Source organism: Myotis nattereri (genome assembly GCF_964212035.1).
Source record: "Myotis nattereri genome assembly, chromosome: X".
Lineage (NCBI taxonomy): Eukaryota > Metazoa > Chordata > Mammalia > Chiroptera > Vespertilionidae > Myotis > Myotis nattereri.
The window spans coordinates 13,186,877-13,196,860 of NC_138078.1; positions in this window are offsets into that span (position 1 = coordinate 13,186,877).

Below are 9,984 nucleotides of genomic sequence, written 5' to 3' on the forward strand. Positions count from 1 at the left end.
TTTGAATTTCTTCTTTGATTTCATTGGTAACCCAATCAATATTTAATAGCATGCTATTCAGCTTCCGGGTGTTTGAGTATTTTGAGTTGTTTTTATTGTAGTTTATTTCTAATATTATGCCATCGTGGTCTGCGAAGATGCTTTTTATGATTTCAATCTTCTTGAATTTGGGGATACTTTGCTTGTGACCCAATATATGGTCTATTTTTGAATATGTGTCATGAGCACTTGAGTAGAATGTATATTCCGTGGCACTGGGGTGAAGTGTTCTGAAGATGTCTATTAAGTCCATCTGATCTAGTGAGTCATTTAGTATTGCTGTATCTTTGCTGATTGTTTGTCTAGAGGACTTATCCAGTGATGACAGTGGTGTATTAAAGTCCCCTACTATGATTGTATTGTTGTCGATCTCTCCTTTGATATCTTCCAGAAGATTTTTTATGTATTTGGGTGCTCCTGCATTGGGTGCATATATGTTTATCAGGGTTATATCTTCTTGTTGTATTGATCCTTTTAGTATTATGAAGTGGCCTTCCGTATCTCTTGTTATGGCCTTCACTTTGAGGTCTATTTTGTCCGATATAAGTATTGCTACCCCAGCTTTCTTTTCTTTTCTATTAGCCTGAAAGATATTTTTCCATCCCTTCACTTTCAGTCTTTGTGAGTCCTTTCTAATGAGGTGGGTCTCTTGTAGACAGCAAATGTATGGGTCATGATTTTTTATCCATTCAGCCACTCGATATCTTTTGGTTGGAGCATTTAGCCCGTTTACATTTAAAGTTATTATTGAAAGGTACTTGTTTGTAGCCATTTCTTTTTTTTGTGTGGCTGTTTTCTTTCTGGGATTTTTATTTCTTCTTTTTATACCAGTCCCTTTAGCATTTCTTGCATTGCTGGCTTGGTGGTGATAAACTCCCTTAGCCTTTTTGTGTCTGTGAAGCTTCTTATTTCCCCTTCAATTTTGAATGATAGCCTTGCTGGATAGAGTATTCTTGGATTCAGTCCTTTGCTTTGCATCACTTTGTAAATTTCCGTCCATTCTCTTCTGGCCTGATGTGTTTCTGTTGAGAAATCATTCGATAATCTAATGGGAGATCCCTTGTATGTAACTTTCCGTCTCTCTCTTGCAGCCTGTAAGATTCTCTCTTTGTCCTGAATATTTGCCATGGTAATTATGATATGTCTTGGTGTGGGTCTTTTCGGGTTCACCTTGCTTGGGACTCTCTGGGCTTGTGTGACTTTTTTCTTCCCCACCTCAGGGAAGTTTTCTGATATTATTTCTTCCAATAGGTTTTCTAATCCTTGTTCCTCTTTCTGTTGTTCTGGCACCCCTATTATTCGTATGTTGTTTCGTTTCATGTTGTCCCAAAGCTCCTTAGGCTCTCCTCCTGTCTTTTAATTTTTTTCTCCAACTGAAGTACAGTTTGGGTGTGTTTTGCTTCCCTGTCTTCTAATTCACTAATTCGGTCTTCCGCTTCTCCTAGTCTACTGTTGATACTTTCAATGGTGTTCTTTATTACAGCTATATCGCACTTCATTTCTTCTTGGGTCTTACTTAAGTTGTCGATTTTTTCATCTGTTTCTTCTTGCTTCTTGGATAAGTTGTCGATTTTTTCCTCCATCCGGTGTATGCACTCTAGGACCCTTATTCTGAATTCTTTTTCTGTCATGTTGTATGCCTCTGTATCACTTAGCTGCTTTACTGGTGAGTCCTCCTTTTCTTTCCTTTGGGGATTTCTTTGTCTACCCATGTTTGATCTCACTGACGTATATAGATATTGAGTCGTTCAGTGGCTGCTCCCTAGGTGGCAGTGGCTCCTCGGGCTGTGGTTGCTCCTTGGGCAGTTGTGGTAGCAGCTGCTCCTCTGTTGTTAGCGGGTCTTCTGATGGGTGCTGTTCACAGCTGTTGTGGCTCTTCTGGCTGGTGGAGGGAGGCTTCACCCACAGCAGCTGTTCCTCAGACAGAGCGTGTGGAGATCAGGAGGCCGCTGTTGCTTGGATCTGCTGCGTTGATTTAAAGGCACAAAATACAACACAACAAGGCACAACGTACCAGGCACTGAACACAAATGAATTATGGTATTAATAACCCCAAATAAAGATGGCCACCCGAGCTAAGAGAGTTGGGTGTAAGGAAGAAAGAAGAGAAAAAGATAGAGAGAAAAACAGAAAAAAGAGGGAAAAAAAAGAAGAAAAAGAAAAAAAAAGAAAAATAGAATGAAGTAGAAGAGGGGAGGAGACTATTCATATGAGGAGAAAACTCCGATAGAACCGCCACTAATCCCAACAAATTCCAGCAACGGATCCCTGGAGTGAATACAAACTACAAACAGCCAATAATATCAAGTGGTGCAAGGGAAAGCAGAAGCACAAAAATAACTGGCCGGGGAGGGGGGGGAATGGGAGACAGAAAAAGAAAAAGAAAAAGCAGAACAACCTCACATACAATCCTTAAAGAAAAGAAAAGAAAAAAAACCCCAATATACTCAACAATCGAGCAAGCAACAACAGAACAATAGAGAAAAGGAGAGAATAAAAAATTTGGATAGTGAAGAAAGATAAGGGAGAGGTGGATAAGGATTTAGAGCAGGTGATTGGAAAAGGGATATATAAGTAGGGTGAAATTTAGACAGGGCGTATGAAGAATAGGGAAAATCTAAAGCAGGAATAGGGTAAGAGAAACAGGACAGCAAAAGGGGGAAAGTGGGGAAGAGAGTTTTAGCACGGCAGCACTATTGAGGTAGAGGAAAATGATGCTAAAGGAACGATGAAAATAGAATGGAGAACCTTAGTCCCAAAATAAAATAGAGAGAAAATAAAATGACACTTTTAAAAAAAATGGTAAAATGGCAGCAGTAATAATACTGGTTAAAAATAAAAATGTAGTAATTAAAAGGGTAAAATCAGGTGGTGAGAAAAGAAAATAAATGGTTTCTTAGTTAAAAGGTGAAACAATAATTAAAAAAAAAATTAAAAAAAAAATGGGCTGTAATGAAGGTGCTTCAGATCTTCTGCTCCTCTTTTTGGCACACCAGGTATTCAGGGGAATGTTGAATTTCCCTCTGATACACTGTTCCTCTGTGTTGTAAGCCACAGTCCTGATTTTAAGGCAGGCTACATTGGTTTCCCAGACAGCCCTTATCTGTATTTACAGAAGAGTCAGTTCGTGGTTCTGCCTCTGGGTGGCAGTGCGTCAGGATTGACCTCTGAGGGAATAGGACCTCTCTGACCAGGTGTTCTCTATTGTACCAGAAGCTGGTTTGGAATGTCCTCCGCCCAGAGCTGGTTTTCCAGTAGTCACTCCCCGCTCTGTTTCCCAGGCTCCCCCAAAACAGCCTTCCCTTACAAGCTCTGTGACTGACCCCAACTGGGTAGTCCCTTGCACTGGGTTCAACAATCAAACGCACAGATTTAAGAGCCTGGGAAGTTGTGCGAACTCGCAACGCTTTACCTTCCAAATCTGCGCGAAGTCTCTGCGCGCGCTCTGGCTCCTGGCACCGAGTAGCCGGCAAACTGGCGTAATCTGAGGCTGCCCGTTTGTGTCCCGTCCAACTGTGGGCTTATTTACAGCGTTCCCTTCTGCCAGCAGCCCTGGGGGTGCCCTTCCACACTCGTGGGTCACGCTGGCTCCAACGGCCGCGGTCTTTGTGGGGCGCAGAGCCCCCACCCCCCTGCGCGCGTTCCACTCTCCAACCTAAACTGCAAACCGCACCTTTGGGGAAAGTCTAACCTTTCTGTGGGGAGAAGCAGAGTTCCTCTGAGTTCACGTAGTCGAGCTGCTTGAGAGCCGTTGTTGCCGGGTTAGTAGCTGGTCTCTGGATGCCGGTGACAGTCACCCAAGATGGCACGGTCTCCGCGGCTGTGCCGGCGCACCTGGAGAGGTTTCAGCCTCAGCCTCTAACCGTTCCCTTTATCTAGGATTTCTCTGTCTTTCCTGGCTGCAGACTGTCTCAGCTGAATCTCCTCTGCTTATTCGGGCTGTATGCTACCCGTTTCCAGCTGCCCGCCCTTATCTGCTCCGGGACAAGGCACCGACACGTCTGTCTAAACCTCCGCCATTTTCTTCCTCCAGAATGGAAGTCTTAAGATAGTTCCTCTTCTTACAGGCAGCTGCCTTCCAAGAGGCAGGAAGTGACCAGCCAGTTAAGGGCTACACCTAAAAGTAGCACAGTATCTCTTTGCTCTATTCTATTGATCAAAGCAGTCACAGAGCCCACCTGATTCAAAGGGTGGAGAAATAGAAACCCCCTCTCACTGGGGGAGTCCCAAGGTTGTATTTCAGAACACCACTTGTATCATATCATTGCAGCCATCTTTGGAAAATATGATCTGCCATAGCCAGTTTCTGAGAACGTATTTTATCAGTACACAGAAACTGAGGAAGAAGAAAAAAATGGCAGAGGTATAGACGGACGTGTCCGTGCCTTGTCCCGGAGCTGTTAGGGTGAGCAGCTCAAGCGGGTAGCATACAGCCCAAATAAGCACAGGATATTCAGCTGAGAGACAGTTTGCAGCCGGGAAAGGCAGAGGAATCCTGGAGAAAGCGGATTGAAAGTTGGAGACTGCGGCTGAAATCTCTCCCGGAGCGCCGGCTCAGCCGCAGAGACGGGGCCATCTTGAGTGGCTGTTTTTGGAAACGTATCCTGTACACCCAAAAACCGGGCATCCAGAGATCAGCTGCTAACCCGGAAAACACCAGATCTGAGACAGCACGGCTACGTGGAGTCCTGCTTCTCACGGAAAGGTCAGGTCTCACCTGAAGGTGCAGTTGGCAATTCAGGTTGGGGAGAGGAGTGTGCGTGGGGAGATTTGCGCCCCACAAAGACCACGGCCTTTGGGGCCAACGTGATCCGCGAATGTGGAAGAGCTCCCACAGGGCTACTGGCAGAAGGGAACGCTTAAAATTAGCCCATAGCTGGACTGGATGCAAAAAAGGCAACGTCAGATTTTGCCAGTGTGCAGGCTGCTTAATGTAAGGAGATAAAGGGTGCGCAGAAGAGACTCCATGTGCTGGAAGGTGCAGGGTTGCGAATTCGCACAACTCCGCAGGCTCTTGTTTTTTGTTTTGTTTTGTTTTTTTCTCTCTTCCCCTTAAATCTTTGCGTTTGATTATTAAACCCAGTGCACAGGATTGCCCAGTTGGGGACACTCAGAGAGACTGCAGGGGAAAGTTGTTTTTGTGGAAACTGGGGAACAGAGTGGGTTAACGATTAAAGAACCAGCTCTGGGCAGTGGACTACCCCAAACCAGTTTTAAGTGCAATAGAGGGGAAAAAAAACCCCTAACTACAGCAAAGAGAGGCCATGTAGCCTCGGAGGTCAATCCAGAAACACTGCCACCCGGAGGCTGAGCCACAAACTGACTCTTAGGTAAACACAAATTAAGGCAGTCTGGGAAACAAATACAGCCTGCTTTAAAATCAGGACTGTGGTTTACAACACAGAGGAACAGTGTATCGCAGGGAAATTCAACACTCTCCTGAATACCTGGCAGGACTAAGGCATGCCAGACTGACGAGTAGAAGAACCGAAGGACCTTCACTACTGCAAATTTTTATTTATTTATTTATTTATTTATTTATTTATTTATTTATTCGTTCATTCTTTTTTCACCTTTTAACTAAGAAACCAATTTTTTTTCTTTTTTCATCACTTGATCTTACCCTTTTAATTACTACATTTTTATTTTTAACCAGTATTATTACTACTACCATTTTACCATTTTTTTAAATGTCATTTTATTTTCTCTTTATTTTATTTTGGGATTAGTGTTCTACATTCTGTTTTCATCGTTCCTTTTGCATCATTTTTCTCTAGCTCAAATTTACCTCTATGCTAAAACCCTCTTCCTCACTTTTCCCCTTTTGTTCTCCTGTGTCTCTTACCCTATTCCTGCTTTAGATTTTCCCTATTCCTTCTTTTTACCCCTTGTCAAAATTTCACCCTACTTATATATCCTATTTCCAATCCCCTGCTCTAATCCTTATACACCTCTCCCTTATCTTTCTTCACTATCCAAATTTTTTTTCTTCTTTTCTCTCTCTATTGTTTTGTTGTTGTGTGCTTGATTTTTGAGTATAATGATTTTTTTAGCATTGTTTGTGAGGTTGTTTTGCTTTCTCTTTTTATTTTTCTGTTGGTTTCCCCCCGCCCCGCCCCCCCAGTTATTTTTGAGCTTTTGTTTTCCCTTGCCTCACTTGATATTTTTGGTTGGTTGTAGTTTGCATTCATCTCCAGGGATCTGTTGCAGGAATTTGTTGGGATTAGTGGCAGTTCTATCAGAGTTTTCTCCTCATAAAAATAGTCTCTTCCCCTCTTCTACTTCATTCTCTCTTTTCTCTTACTTTTTTTTCCTCCTTTTTCCCAATTACATTTTGGCACTCCTTTTTTCTTTTTCTTTTTTCTCTTTTCCCTTTTATCTTTTTCTCTTCTTTCTTCCTTATCCCCTAATTCTCTTACCTCTGGTGGTCACCTTTATTTGGGGTTATTAATATCGTGAATACATTTGTGTTCAGTGCCTGGTACATTGTGCCTTGTCGTGTTGTGTTTTGTGACTTTAAATCAACACAGCAGATCCAAGCAACAGCAGCCTCCTGATCACCACACCTTCTGTCTGAGGAACAGCAGCTGTGTGTGAAGCCTCCCCCTACCAGCCAGAGGAGCCACCACAGCTGTGAACAGCATCCACCACAAGAGCGGCTGCCAACTGAGGAGCAGCTGCTACCACAACCACCCGAGGAGCAACCACAGCCCGAGGAGCCGCTGCCACCCGGGGAGCAGCCACTGAACGACTCAACATCTAGATATGTCAGTGAGATCAAACATGGGTAGACAGAGAAACCCCCAAAGAAAAGAAAAGGAGGACTCGCCAGAAAAGTAGCTAAGTGAAACCGAGGCATGCAGCATGAGGGAAAAAGAATTCAGATTAAGGGTCCTAGAATGCATAAACCGGATGGAGGAAAAAATCAACAACTTATGCAAGAAGCAAGAAGAAACAGATGAAAAAATCAATAAATTATGTAAGAACCAAGAAGAAATGAAGAGTGATATAGCTGCAATAAAAAACACCACTGAAAGTTTCAACAGTAGACTAGGAGAAGCAGAGGACCAAATTAGCGAATTAGAAGGCAGGGAAACAGAACACACCCAAACTGAACAGCAATTGGAGAAAAATATTAAAAAACAAGAGGGAACTATGGGACAACATGAAACGAAACAACATACGAATAATAGGGGTGCGAGAATAACAGAAAGAGGAACAAGACTTAGAAAACCTATTTGAAGAAATAATATCAGAAAACTTCCCTGAGATGGGGAGGGGAAAAGTCACACAAGCACAGAGAGTCCCAAACAAGGTGAACCTGAAAATACCCACACCAAGACACATCATAATTACCATGGCAAATATTCAGGACAAAGAGAGAATCTTACAGGCTGCAAGAGAGAGACGGAAAGTTACATACAAGGGATCTCCCATTAGATTATCGAATGATTTCTCAACAGAAACACATCAGGCCAGAAAAGAATAGACAGAAATTTACAAAGTGATACAAAGCAAAGGACTGAATCCAAGAATACTCTATCCAGCAAGGCTATCATTCAAAATTGAAGGGGAAATAAGAAGCTTCACAGACAAAAAAAGGCTAAGGGAGTTTATCACCACCAAGCCAGCAATGCAAGAAATGCTAAAGGGACTGGTGTAAAAAGAAGAAATTAAAAGCTCAGAAAGAAAACAGCCACAAAAAATAGAAATGGCTACAAACAAGTACCTATCAATAATAACTATAAACGTAAATGGACGAAATGGTCCAATCAAAAGACATAGAGTGGCTGAATGGATAAAAAAACATGACCCATATATTTTCTGTCTACAAGAGACCCACCTCAGAATAAGGGACTCACACGGACTGAAAGTGAATGGATGGAAAAATATCTTTCAGGCAAAAGGAAATGAAAAAAAAGCTGGGGTAGCAATACTTATATCGGACAAAATATACCTCAAAGTGAAGGCCATAAAAGAGATAAGGGAGGCCACTATATAATACTAAAGGATGAATACAACAAGAGGATATAACCCTGATAAACATATATGCACCCAATGCAGGAGCACCTAAATACATAAAAAAAAACTCCTGGAAGATATCAAAGGAGAGATCGACAACAATACAATCATAGTAGGGGACTTTAATACACCACTGACATCACTGGATAAATCCTCTAGACAAAAATTGGGCAAAAAACAGCAATCCTAAATGACTCACTAGATCAGATGGACTTAATAGACATCTTCAGAACACTTCACCCCAAAGCCACAAACTATACGTTCTTCTCAAGTGCTCATGGGACATCTTCAAAAATAGACCACATATTGGGTCACAAACAAAGTCTTCCCAAATTCAAGAAGATTGAAATCATACCAAGCATCTTCTCAGACCACAAGGGCATAATATTAGAAATAAACTACAATAAAAACAACTCAAAATACTCAAACACGTGGAAGCTGAATATCATGTTATTAAATATTGATTGGGTTACCAATGAGATCAAAGAAGAAATTTAAAACATCCTGGAAACGAATGACAATGAAAACACAGCACTCCAAAACCTATGGGACACAATGAAAGCAGTCCTGAGAGGGAAGTTTATAGCTCTACAGGCCTATCTCAACAAACAAGAAAAAATGGTTGTAAATCATCTAAATCTACAAGTCAAAGAATTAGAAAGAGAGCAACAAGAAAAGCCCAGCGTGAGCAAAAGGAAGGAGATAATAAAGATTAGAGCAGAAATAAATGTCATAGAGACCCAAAAAACAATACAGAAAATCAATGAATCCAAGAGCTGGTTCTTTGAAAGGATAAACAAGATTGACAAACCTCTAGCCAGGCTCACCAAGAAGCAAAGGGGGAGGATCCAAATAAACAAAATCAGAAATGATAGAGGCAAAATAATAACAGACCCCACAGAAATACAAATGATTGTTAAAAAATACTATGAACAACTCTACTCCAACAAACTAGACAACCTGGAGGAAATGGACATATTCCTAGAAAAATACAACATTCCAAAACTCAATCAGGAAGAATCTAAAAATCTCAACAGGCCAATAACTATGGAAGAAATTGAAGCAGTCATCAAAAAGCTTCCCAATACACAAAAGCTCAGGACCAGACGGCCTCACAGGGGAGTTTTACCAAACATTCAAGGAAGAACTAAAACCTATCTTCCTCAGACTACTACAAAAAATCCAAGAGGAAGGAACACTTCCAAGCTCATTCTATGAAGCCAGCATCACCCTAATACCAAAACCAGGTAAAGACAACACAATGAAAGAGAATTACAGGCCAATATCCCTCATGAACATAGATGCCCAAATCCTCAACAAAATCTTAGCAAATCGGATCCAGCAGTACATCAGAATGATCATACACCATGACCAAGTAGGATTTATCCCAGGGATGCAAGGATGGTACAATATCTGCAAATGAATAAACGTGATACATCACATAAACAAATTGAAAGAAAAAAACCACATGGTCATATCGATTGATGCAGAAAAGGCGTTTGACAAAATCCAACACCCATTCTTGATAAAAACTCTCAGCAAGGTGGGAGTAGAAGGATCATACCTCAACATGATAAAAGCCATATATGACAAACCCACAGCCAACATCATACTCAATGGACAAAAACGAACACCATTTCCTCTAAGAACAGGAATAAGACAGGCATGCCCATTCTCACCACTCCTGTTCGACATAGTACTGGAAGTATTAGCCATTGCAATTAGACAAGAAGTAATAAAAGGCATCCAAATTGGAAAAGAAGTAAAACTGTCCTTATTTGCGGATGACATGATATTATACATAAAAAACCTTAAAGAATCCATCAAAAAGCTATTAGACTTAATAAATGAATTTGGTAATGTAGCAGCATACAAAATTAACGCCAAGAAATCTATGGCATTTCTATACACCAATAGTGAACT